This window comes from Homalodisca vitripennis, chromosome 3, assembly GCF_021130785.1.
Source record: "Homalodisca vitripennis isolate AUS2020 chromosome 3, UT_GWSS_2.1, whole genome shotgun sequence".
NCBI classification, from domain to species: domain Eukaryota; kingdom Metazoa; phylum Arthropoda; class Insecta; order Hemiptera; family Cicadellidae; genus Homalodisca; species Homalodisca vitripennis.
The window spans coordinates 154,625,976-154,639,745 of NC_060209.1; the positions used below are offsets into that span (position 1 = coordinate 154,625,976).

The window sequence follows — 13,770 nt, forward strand, 5'->3', positions numbered from 1 at the left end:
TTTTTAGCGTAGCTTACTATCAGTTTCTTAAAGGAAATTCCTCTATCTATTTCATGAAATTATGCTGTGTGATTATACAGTGTAGATAGTTTCTTGGGTCCTGGACTACTACTGGAAGAATTGTACATTTGAACATTTTTCTTTTTAGCAACGTGTTTTCTAATTCTCAACGTCAAAAATCATCAAACACCTTCCTGTCTAAGGCTCTAGAGAAAATTGAAGTAATATTTGAAACTTGTAGAGAAGTAAATGGTGAGGGACAATGGGCACACATGTTGGTAGTTTAAAATAAAAACAAGTTCATAAGAGATGCGTGGTTTTCACTATTCTTGTTCCGTGATCAAAGAAAACTTGGAGCTGATACGGAAGTAGCATGAATCTCATCAGTGATACTGAGCCGAGAGCTGAATTTTGGTATCGCCTGTAGCCTATCTGGCACAATGGTGTTACCTTTGCATTCTTGTTCTTAGAATTTTTCAATACAATCCAGTTTGAGATCTATTTTATAATACTTTAAAGTGAGCCCGGTTTGTTACATTTCAAAAAGACTTAATCTGTAAATGCCAACGTGAAGCTGTACTTGCAGCATGTAAACTCACATTACTCGCACAGAAGTAAAGGTTAATTAAAAGTAAAGGGTGTCGGCTGCAGTGGCCACCCATACACGTTAATCAAAGAGTGGCTGGACTCTAATTTAATAATGGAAGGCGGAAAACAAAGGCAATGGGCAATCAGATTAAGGTAATAAGGTAATTGATAAAGTAAATCAGAAGGCAATGGGCATGAAGGTGTAAGTAATAAACAAGGTTGTGGAAAACTAATCCCATTACCCCCTCCAGTGCGAGGGGGTGGGGCGGGGTAGTGTCGAGGATCACCGCTAGGAGCGTGCCACGCCAGACAGCACGCCGCCTGCTCGCCGACTGTGTACAGTTCAGTAGACCGAGCCGCCAGGTGAACAGGTCGTCGTGTCTAGTGACAGCTCCGCGGTCAACACAGTCGTAATCTGTTATCAGGCCTCATCTTTCTCAGTGCTTCCGGGATTTTCGTGCTTGTGCTGTGCGCTAAGCGGATTTCACCTTTAACAAGGTAAATTATAGCATTTTACATTATTTCTCTAAAAATTAATAAGGATACCTAATAAATTAAAGATTCCAAGAGGAGATTAAATGAACATAACTTCACCGCCATAAATGTCCTCACGGCATGAGAACAATAATTGAATTACTCATTAGAGCTTTTCATCTGTTGTAAAACACAATGCATACTGCAGTTAAGGCATTGAAGAATATAGTAACTGCTGCAAAGACTAGTGTACAGGTATTTTTATGTGCAAATGAATTCCAGTATATCAACGTTTCAAATTATTCTAATGTTTTTTATTAGTAGCAATGGAAATCCTACCAAGTAATATTGTAGCATTAATATTCAGTTGATACGGTATACTTGACATACATTTTTACTCTGAAAGTAAACCCTTTTGTCTTCTTTTTACTACTTAGAGACGATATTTAGTGTAAAACTTATGTAGCTATGCAATACGTAAAGTTACAAGAAGTTATTTGTTTCAAAAGTTAAGTGATGAATCGTTTATATTCTTTATTAATAAATAAATGTAACGTACATAAATTACGTACGTGTAACTAACAGCGTATATGTGTGATTACATTTTGAAATTTGAGTGTATTGAATAAAATTTGAACTGAATTATGTTTTAATCATGAATATTAACTCTGATCCTTCCTTGAAATTCATTTCCAAAAATTGAATAAGAGTAGCCATAATTGTGCTTGTTATTATATTTTGGTAAAGGATTCACAAGGGTTCACACTTTCCCAAGCTGGAGCGGCAGCGCGCGGTTCCAATCCCGCGAGAGAAGAGGTACGCCGCCGGATGTACGCAATTCGGACACAGTTTAGCTAATGGCTGCACTCAATCAACTTTCTTCCTGCGCTTGCTAATCGCGTCCGCCGCGGGTAATTTGATTAAGTGATCGCGTAGCCCGGATGTGATGTGGACCAGACGCGGCGAGGATATTGCAATGTTTCCCTCATTATTACACGTGATTGGTCGTAAACGGCGATTTCCACATTTTAATGCGAAGCGCCAACGGCCTTATTTCAATAGGAAATAGGAATAACGATAATGAGCAGATTTGGCGGGAAATATACTCATGTGGTGTTGAATAATTGTGTAATAAAATATTTGATGTAGGTAAATATAAAGTAACGTTTAGAAAACGTAGTAGAAGTAGGCTACCTACAGTTTTACTTCCAACGCAACAGATTGGTTTATGATGACTTATGTTATGATATATGATTTGTAATTAATTGTACATCTAATACACGTATCTGGGCTATGATATGTTTAGATATATGTAGTATACTAACAAGACCAATTTACAAAACTTTTTCTTCATATTTATTATAAATTCGTAATTATTTTCAGGTTCCGTGAAACGACAAAACTGTAATTTTTCATATACCTTTGAAACAAGTAATGGGTATTACGAGAGAACGTATTTTAAAACTCCAGAAGAGTTATTAATGTAAAACAATGCAAAATTCGCAACAGAAGTATATTACTAACATTAGCCTACTGTTAATGAAAACTATAATTTTCCGAATTCCTAATTTTTTGGACGAGGCTTTTCGAAACTAAAGGTTTCATCATCAGGAGATTGTTTATATTTCGTCCCAAAAATAAACAAATTTAAAAAGTATTTTTTTTTACTAACATTTAGTAATATTTAAAGAATTTTCCAATTGCTCCAAGTGTCTTCAATGTAAGTATAATGTATAAAATACATGAACATTGTTTTTTTTTTCAGGAAATCTGGAAATTAAAACAGTACATTAATTTGCAGAAGATGAGCTCCAGTTCCTCATGTTACATAGTTCGATGACAGGCGTGTCAGAATAACGAAGAGGAGGTTCTCGTTTAAGAGTTACCTTCTTGTGTGCGGTATAATCAGTAGGTTGTACCGACTCTCATAAAGTTTTATTTACGGCGCTGTTATCTGTAAATTGGTTGTCTCGTAACGCTGAATAAGTAAACAGAGGACTTGAGTAATTTGGGTTGTTATCGTAGCGTATTATACACACCCGGCTGTGTATACAGTGCGAGGCAAGAACAAGGCGGGATAATAAACCCGGCAGTAATTAGCTGAGCCCACGTCATCAGCAGCTGGCAGCAGCAGCAGCAGCAGCGGCGCGTGGTGGTGCTACTCATGCATAAACAGCTGACTGATAATTATCTCGATATAAACAGCTGATTCATTGTTGTACTTAGGAATGCCGGAGCCAGGGCCACCTTTCGCACCGAACGCTTTGGTGGTTAGGAAACCGTTGGCGCGACCTAATTAATCCACTAGTCCGGGTGTCAGTTTCGTTGCAAAACTTATCAGCAAATACCTTGGGAACTTGTTTTCAGATCTCATCTTGTGATCTGTTGCTCCGTATTTCTTTGATTCACTGTTATGATATACATCATGTTGTCGATCTTCACTGTAAAGTCTTCTGTTCCTATATTATATTGTTTAGGATAGTGTATAATTATTTTTAAACTTAAGAGATTAAACTTAATAACATGAATTAATTTTAAATGTTCTTCCTTTGGTTGTGTTATATTAGGTAATGATTGTGTATTTTATTCTTTAAAAATTTACACTATATACGTGTTTTCATTAAAAGAATAACTCAAATATATCCAACGCAAGGTGGGTAATGCTTTACTAAAGTGTGCAAAGTAGGCATTCATGTTAACACCAAGCAGACCTCTTTTCATACCCATACAGTATGATTTGTGCAGAAAAAAGGTGGAAAGTAAAGATTTACATCTCCAAGCAGTGAGGTGGACAAATATACCGCTAATGGAGCAATCTAGCGGGTAGATCTTCAATAACCGAGTCAAGCAAAGTAACATGAAACGTGGTTACTTGCATTTGTTGGGTGACAGCTGAGTGATCCTGTCCTTGTATCCAGAGGTATCCAGCTGCTGGGGTCGTTGGTGGTGGTTCGGAAGTTATCTTTAAGCCGTTTGTCTGTAACTTAAGCGTTAGAGAGGGTACTAATTTCGCTTAGTAAAATATGAAATCATTTTAAACTTCACGTTGTCAAATATACCCAATGAAGTAGTCTAGGGGTACGATCTTGCGATAATCAGGCCCAGCAAATAAACATCAAGCGTCGTAGCTTCTTGGATGGGTGACCAGGGAGTGTTTCTGTCCTTGCAAGCAGCCCGCCTGCCCGGCCACTGGTGGTGGTTCGGAAGCCGTTGGTCTCAATATTAAGTGTTAGAGAGGGCCCTAACTTCGCCTGGTAAAATAAGAAATCCTTTGACTCTTCACGTAGTCACATACACCGTTTTCGTCGACCACATCGAGACTATAGAGATATATATTTAGAGACAAACTGACAGTGTTTTTGTTTTGGCCAGATGAAAGAGACCAACCGACATGAATGAAAACACAATGAAGCCAGTGGTGAAATCAATAAAAAGCTTTGTGCACTGTGCAATTAATGTGTAATTCGAGTCCAAAGCGGCCGCTCACAATAGTAACAACCTGCCATATACATTACCGGCAGACGTCTAATGAAGGCTGCCATTACAGTTAGAGTGATGTGATTAAAACAGATTGAACGTACAGTACAGTAGGGGCGCAGGCTGTGCAGGGCGGAGAGGCGGATTAGGCCCCTCTATAACACTGGATCATCGGCCCATTGCGCTCCAATTACGGACAATCAGCTGTACATTACAATCACCAGCTGATTGCCTTATACAATCACAGACAATCCAATTGTGCGCCAATATTCGCCGCCCGCATCGCCGAGTCCAATTGTTTAGCCAAGTTTTGTTCGCAACAATGGTAGGTAGTTATTTAATTGTTGCGTTGCTCGGTTGTGTTTGCCTTTATGGTGGTCAGACTATAATGAAGTTTGTTGCATGCAGCTGATAGTGCTTATTGGTTATTGCCAACTATCGATTGGTGACTGCGAGCTTTGCGGTTAGGTAATCACGGTTATTAAACAGGAAATTGAGAAACTCGCTTTCAACATGGCTTTAAACATTTTATTGCTCTATAATAATGTACCTTTGTTCTACTCGTTACAGGCTGTAATATAATTTATACTGTCTATGTTCATATATACTAAATAAAATTCATGTTGGAAGAACTTCTCAAAATGTATCTTTTGGCTGTGATGCATGTAATAAACCACGTTGTGGTATTTTGCAAATTTGTGAATAGGATAATTCAAAAGTTGCGTCACTAAAACAATAGCTTGTAAATTGGAATATACCTCCAACACTGCAATATACCAGTTGCTAACCTGTAGATTTTGTCCCAAAGACTACATTGGGCAAACCTCAAATTCTCTGTGACCGGTCACCGTTTTTAAATAAATCACAAAGACGAAAAAAGGCAGTAGCCTTACACGTCATTCATTATAACAAAGGCTTTGAGGATTGTTGTGAACTCAAAAGCTATAAACAAAATAAAAATTTGTAAAAATATCTCTCGAAGCGATTTAAATCTTAGGAATTATGAATGGACAACTCATATTAAAATTTAAAGAACCATATTCACTTAACATTTGCAAAATTATTTTTTCTACTTAAACCCTCTGAAATTTATCAAATAAATTGACCATGTATCAAAATTATATTATTTTACTTTTATTTGAAAATTAAAAACTTATCCAAATTTATTTGAATGCAAAATCTTTTATTTATATTTTAGGAAATTTGTTTCCAGGCGTTTCTCTTTTCTTTAATCATATACCTTCATTTATTTCTCGGCACATCCAATTACGATGCGTTCATTCTGTGAGACCGCAATTAATATTTTCCGTTACCTCATCTTATGCACTGGTATTCACTTTAATTGAGGTATTGTAAACGGTTAGCGAACCTTGAAGAATTAAAAAAAATTACACTACTGCACTGCATGTAAAAATTGTAACAGTTTTCAATTAAATTTGGATTCCTTCAACAAAATTGCTTCAAGGGGTGCCCTAACCGGGTAACCGGATTTCAAAAGGGATGAGATTTCAAAAGTACTATGTACAAAAACCATTCATTTATAAAACGTAAAAAAACTAAGCAGCTGATATTTGAAAGAGGGACAACCATACAATTTAGTACACAACTACATAACTTAATCGTATGTGTTTTTATTTTCTGTCCGATATTTGGCAGCCCTTCTCACAATGCTTCAGTGTGCTTCAAGGTGGAACAAGCGCCAATCTTACGCAATTTCCAAAATTTCACTATCTTATTGATTGGATAATTAAATTAGGAGCTGGACTAAATAGAAATTTTAAAAAACTGCGGGTCAAACGGGTTGGAAATAATTATGTAAGGTTGTGCAATAGATTTTCGATTGGACTGTTAAAAATAGTTTCAGTATTAAAAAGTTTGTCATAGCCCTACTAGATACCATTTTTGTAAACAAAAAAAAAAAAGAAAATTCCAATAATTCCTGTTAGAGTGATAAAATAGTAATATTGTTTACCTGTCTTTTGGGAAGTTATCGTGACAGAATTTCAGTGAATGTAAAATAAAATTATTTTCACAATCAAAATTAGATTTTAACATCTTTAAATTCCAAATTACACTCGGAATTCTTCATGGGAGTATTTTGATTATATATATATATATATATATATATATATATATATATATATATATATATATATATATATATATATATACATGCAATTCATTACTTAATGTTATCATTCTACGTTGTCACGAAGTACATACTGTTATAGTTGTGATACTATCTATAGTTGCATTTTATCAATGTATTACCAGAATGGCAGTATTTGTATTAAACAAATTCGTTGTGAAAACGGCAAATTCTGAACACAATTTATGACATTATTCACATTTCTACTTGACAAATACTTATTGCAATATCATATACTGCCGGGGGAGGGTGCACTAGGGGGGGACTGGGGGAGTAACCCCTGTATTGTGATAGCGGCACTGATAATGTCACAGTGTGGTGTGGCGCGGTGCGGCGGAGTTAAGAGATATTAATTAATGTGATTAGTTTAAAGGTGGTGTGGTGTCGTGGTGCTGTGGGGGGTGGCCTGGTACTGTCACTGACACACACACTAGACCTCGCTCCCTAACACTCGCCGCCAGACCCCTCTTTCTTGAATTAATTGTGTACTTCTCAGAAACTTACACAAACATGTAAGAGATTTATAAAACACCCAATAAATAATTTTGATTTTATATATTTTCGTAATTTCTTTTCCAACTTCTTGTATGTTAATAGAAGCGACGAGTCTCTACGGAAGACATTAAATTAAAATTCTGTATTCGAAAATGTAACGTAGTTTTGGGAAATAAATAATTATTTTAAAACATTACATATATAAATATTTTACTAAACAACTAAATCTCTGCATATGACCATGAAATTCAACAGTTTGTTCTGTAGAATGTTTGGGTAATTCGGTCTCAATAAAAAAAATGGATACTTCGAATATATATTAGGTTATACACTAAAAGTACATAATAGTTCTATTAGTAACTTTACATTAGGTTAAGCCACTGAAGTGTATCTTTGAAATAGATGATTACTTTTAGAAGAATTATTAAAATTTTTGTTTTGGATTCGTTTGTGTAGTTTGAAATTCTTTTTAAAGCTAATGCACACTTTGTATGATATATTCTTATATCTTGCCATAATCATTATTTTGTTCTCTTACAATAATCGTTTCTACAGTAATAGTTTTTCTGCACATATATTTGAAGCTTTTAAAATACTTTTTGCACCTATTTTTACACATTGTTTGAATGCTTTAAATTTTGAAATGGAATTATTATCAACAATGAGACCATACCACTTCTTTCGATATTTTTTCAACACGTTTATTTTGCTACTTCCTTTGCTCATAACATATTCTATCTAGCCTCTCCCGATGTACCTCCACTTCATTCCAAAGCCCCATTATTACATTTTCGTGCATCATGATCTACCAGGAATTTCCAATATTGCATCTGAAAAGTAAAATCAAATCAAATCAGTTTTTTATTGCCGGAACATTATACAACGCATGGCAAATGTCATATTTTTACTGGCTAAAATTTTTGTCAACACACACCACAAGAAATCTAATTCAAACATACAATTTTGCAAACGTACCTACATCCATTCATTCACCAACTATTCCCACTTCCAGCGACGAATTTAGTCAGTCTTTTTAATTAGTGGTCTTCCAATCATAAGCAAAAAACTCGTCAACATTATAAAATGTTTGTGACACTAAAAAGCGTTTCAAACGAGTTTTTAACACTTTGAGTGTTGAAGTGTTTTTAATTGAATCTGGTAACTTATTGACGAATTGAACACCTGCCTGTGAAGGCAAGCATTCATAAACCACCGTTCTGTGTCTACCAGTTCGGTAGTTATCTCTGCCTCTAGTCTCATACACATGTATGTCTCGGCCTTTCGTCATGTCACATTTAGACATACAAAACAGAGTTGTTTCCAAGATGTAGAGACTGGGCAGCGTCAACAGTTGCAAATTTTTGAAGGCTTCCTTGCACGACTCTAAATTTCAACTTAGCGATAATGCGGATCGCTTGTTTTTGCAGCTTGAACACTCTCAGGAATTGATTGTTTGCACAAGCTCCCCACAACACCAGCCGTAAGTGAGGTGGGGGTAAATCAAGCCATAATACGCCATCATCAGAACTTGAGTCGGGCAGTATTTGGCTAGAGACCTCAAAACATAAATGCCTGAGGCCAATTTGGAGCAAACGTGGTCGATGTGATCGTTCCAAGCCAACCCTCGATCTAGGTATATTCCCAGGAATTTCGAACAATGTACTTCTTCCAGCATAGTGTCAGCCAACATAACAGCTGGCTCTTCATGACTATCTACTGGTCGTAAAGCAAAATTTATAAAATTGGATTCCAATACTGTATTAATTAGACATTAACTTTATACGGTAGTACATAATATTTTATTTATATTTTGAAGATAACCTCTTCTTATTAAGTGTAAATGTCCAATTTATTTCTGCACACTCAATATATATGTACAAAGGATGATATAAACGATATTAAAAGTTACGAATCACTTGGGAAGTTCCAATCAAACGATATCTAAACCACTTCGTCTTTTCTATGTAATTTAAATTATGGTTATGTTCCGACATTTGTTGTCAAATCTATAAAAGGTAATTATCGATATGTACAAATATGATTTAATTGTAGTGGTATTTGTGTTAATTTAGTAGTGGTTCGAACATTTCTACCTACATTCTTACGTGGTCGTCTAAAGCCAGATAATCCCCGAATAAGATGACTTATTAACGGAAATATTTACTTAGTGGATCATCGTGATCGAGCCTACAAAACACTACAGTGTCACTCCGAATTAGCAGCGTACTATCAGAGAACCACAAAGCGTTTGTTCACAAATTTTGTGTACATTTCTTCGTTCCTATTGTTGTCACTCTATGAGCGCTTACTTCGTAGAATTAAAAGACTCTGTCATTGTAATGATGCATGTACTAACGTTCTTACATATTGTATACAATCCTCAAAAGTGACATTAGGAAAGTCGCTTTGAAAAGCCTTTGTCTAGATATCAAAAAGAGATTATTCTTTTGACTGTCACCGGCATAATTTAGTAAGGGATAAGACGTTTAAAGCTGGTGCATCCGGCTCAGAGTGGGGTCATTGTGAGGTCCAGGTCCAGGTGCGAGCCGAGCTGTGACACCCTAGTTAACCCCAGAGAGGAGAGCTGGGTAGGGTGAGGGTCTCGGTCAACCGCGTATCATAGTGGCATTAGCATAGCTACAATAACACACCTGGAGCAGACCGCTAAGCCGGTAGGGTCGTTACTCACAGATTGTTTCTGCACCCCTCTCGCAATCCTTTCGTGAATTAACATTTCTTGATCTTATCTTTTCTTGCTCAATATTACGTATGAACGCTCGATGTGAATGCGACTGAATGTTATCAATCCGAATTTAACATTCACGTTCATCGTGACTCTCAAATCTAGAAGTCACAGGTTCCATTCCCAGGGAGGCCTCAAAGGGTTTGGACCGTTCTCATTTCAAACAAATTTTAAGTCAAGAGACTGAGTATAATGTCATTAACTAAAGCAGATCCACCACCTATTGTATTTGTACCTGTGGATTGTTATATCAATGAGATAATTGATGAATTGTGTGTTCCAGAGACAGTTGGTATCCTGTGTTCGTCATGGTATAAGGCGACGCGCCGCACCCTACTTTGCGTCTGTGTAAGGTTAGTAAGAAATTGTGTATGAAATAATTAATGATTTTAGCCAAACAGCATTTTAATGTCAGCTTTGCTTTCATTTTTTAAATGATAAAATTCACTTTTAAGCTGTCGAAATTGAGAAACCCCCGGTATGATAGGTATAGGATTAAATTATGAATAGTGTATAACACATTTATAGATTTAGGGGTGCTCAAATTTAATACCATTTTAGGTTGTGCATATTTAAATCTTCAATATCAACACCACTTAAAAGGAAGACGGAAGGATGATTAAATATATCAACCTGTGTTCAAAATTACCTTTAAAACTATGATCCTGTATTGCCTATTAGTTGAACCAGTATTATAATGTGTGCCTAAACGACTAACTATAATTATCGTAAGCTCACGCAATGAAATTGGTTGATAATTTTTGACGGATTTTTTTTATTCAAGCGAGCGTTTTTATTGCACAACGCAAAGTAATTGCATTCTATGAAGCGGTCGCTGCAGAGTGAACTTCCATCAAACTATGCTGATGCAGAATAAATAGTGATCGTGACTGGTGGAGTGTTTTCTCCGGACAGTCTGAAAACCAAACAAGACTCTCTATCAAAGTTGTTATCGCTAACAAAACAATATGTATTTAATTTACATTACAAAAGCGTGACGTCTGCATACGGTGAGGTTTGTAGGAAAGCTAGTCATCGCCCGTGTTGTGTTTGTAAATATGTGAATATTTATTCTACTTGAGCTTTCCTGGAATCGTTGGTTACGATGGTTCGTTGCCCTCCGCTCCAAGTGGACAGAAAATTCAAAGTAGGTTCTGTATGAAAACACGGTGAAATATAAAGAAGATTATGCAATTAATGTTAACTTAAAGTCTTCTGTAAAGTAATAAAGTTTCAAGATTTTGAATTATATTAAAACCGATTTTTAGGATTTTGAAACTTATTTAATTGGTACAAAAAACAATGTGTCAAAATTGAATTAGTTGTGAGTGAAATGGGAGAAATTATAAGTGGTATTCCACAGGGGTCAGTTTTGGGTGCGGTTTTGTTTATTATTTATGTAGTTAAGCAAGTTAGTATAACATCTTTTGCAGATGATACACCTCTGTAAAAAAAACTGTACAGAAGTTCAAGTAGCAATGAATAACGAGCTTGAGTTAATACAATGGTGATTTACTGTTAATCATATGCTGATATGTCCTGAAAAAAGAAAATATGTTAATTTAAGTTTAACAAATATTGAATTTAACGTTCCAATTTTTTATAAATGTGCCCATTGTATAGAGGAAACCAGATTCTGTGCACAAAACCAATGTAAGTTTTTTAATAAAACTAATGAAATAAAGTATTTAGAGGATTTTTGAATAATGAAGTTAATTGGAGAGTCACAAAAAAACTAGAAGACATTAATTTTCTACTAAAAATAATAAGTTAATAAAATGAATTAAATGACTTTTTATGTAAAAATTGCCGTTGTTCTCATATTTGCATTGAATTTAAGAGGGTCTTTTTTCTTAATGTAAAATGTATCTTCATTTTCTTACATTCATATCAAGACAATTATATGTGTTGTAATCTAATTTGATATATTATCTGATTGCCTTTTTTATTTAGTAAGACATGTATGTAAGATAGAACCTCTTATCAGGCGTTGTCGTAGAGGTGTAATTCAACTATAATTTTCTAATGCTGAATAACAACGTCTTCAGTTTAACAGCCTTGTACATGTTTAGTCCTTTGTAGAAAGCTCGCAAAATGATCGATAGCACATTGCTCCTGAATCAAGATCATCGATCAACAATCCGTAAGATCCTAAAGGTCAGAAGAATTTTATTTATACAGGAATTTTCACGATTTCCAATAACCTAACACCAATTTACATGATATGAATCCATTTTCTTAATTTTCGTAAGATGATTGCTTATATAAACGCTATGAAGTGGCTTTTTATTAACCCTTTCTGCACAAGTGATGTACATTCTAAAAATTTTGAAATAACGGGCCGAAGTTTAGAAAGAGGCCACCGATACGGTTTTTGTTGTAAATGAGTGTATTTTACAATTATCTTGCTGTCTGCAAGAGAATTTAAATTTAGATAATCATTAAATATTAAGTTGTTTTTTAATGCATGTGTCTTGCTCAACTTGTACACAAATACGTAAACACATGTCCTACTTATTTATGTAATCAAATGTAAACAAAATCAATGATTATAAAACAACAAACGTCTCTATGATTATCAACAACTAATGTGTTAGTAGCAAAATGTGTTAAAGAAGACTAACAAATATCTAATGGAATTTGTGAAGAGCTCAGTGACGGAGTGAGAATGAACCTTACTCACTTAGCATGAGAGGTGTTGACGACGAGATCGTTGTCCTCAGTCAATATGGATGCCGGGTGACGACGGCCTTCGCCACGTGACAACTCGCGTCTGTGGTCATGTCGTCAGTTAGTCACCGAGTTGGATCTACGCAACTGAAATAGTTCGCATTGTTTGGTTCGGGACATCAAAGCATGTTTTAAACATGGAACGATGAGCAATTTCCGCTAAACAATTTATCATGTAAACGTAATAGATAGAAGTACTTAATTACAGAAGACACCATATTGGGTAATGAATAACAATTATTTTTTATAATGGAAAGGTGCAAAAAAGAAGCGAAATTTTTGTTAAGGAAACAGGATTTTTCTGGACATTTGCTATCGTTCTGTGATACAACAATCAGTAACACTACGTTTCGAGATCTGTAATCTAATCTCTTCTTCAGGTAAATAACTAACCTATCACATACGGTAATTAGAAACTAGATTAAAATAAACAAATCATACCAGAGCGTTGTGGCACGGATAAGTCAGGAATCACAACCACCATGTTGTTTGTCAACTTAAGAAAAAACAAAACACAACACTAATTATTAAAACTGAACTATAAAAAGGTCACAATAGGACTGCATTCGCTGACCAACCAACTACGACTGGTGCAGGTACCTGTGTTACTGTTTTTTTTGTATCACTGAACGTTGGTAAATGTCCGGAAAATCCTGTTTTTTCACAATTCTTCCATCGTCAAAAAAAACTTCAAACAAAGAATAATTTTTTACTGATTTGACGTGTGGGCCACGTTTTATTTATTTAGAGTTTAAGATTCAATTGAACTAAACTGTTATTGAAAAACAAAAACTTGCCTTCCTTAACTATGAAACACTTGATCCTGAGTAGTAGTTGGTAACAGAAGTATTGAACTAAAGAAGACCAATTTAGAGTAGCAAAAAACGTTTGAAGTTTTTAATCAATCAATGCCTGAAGTTGTAATAACCGCTATAGTCTTCAAGGAGCAAAGCCATCGGCTACCACCGCCTATCTAGGTACAACAGTATATAGTGTCTGATGATTGCAGTAAGAAATTAATTTTATTGTATTACTAGGATGTTATCACCCTGGGTATGCTACGTACATCGCTCCGGTCAGTTCAATTAACCATGAACTAAACTTACTCGTTTCT

The 13,770-nt window shown here is 35.4% G+C and overlaps 1 pseudogene; it reads left to right on the forward strand.

The window, feature by feature from the left end:
• LOC124358414 overlaps positions 1 to 13,770 on the forward strand; it is a 230,551-nt pseudogene that overhangs the window by 103,215 nt on the left and 113,566 nt on the right.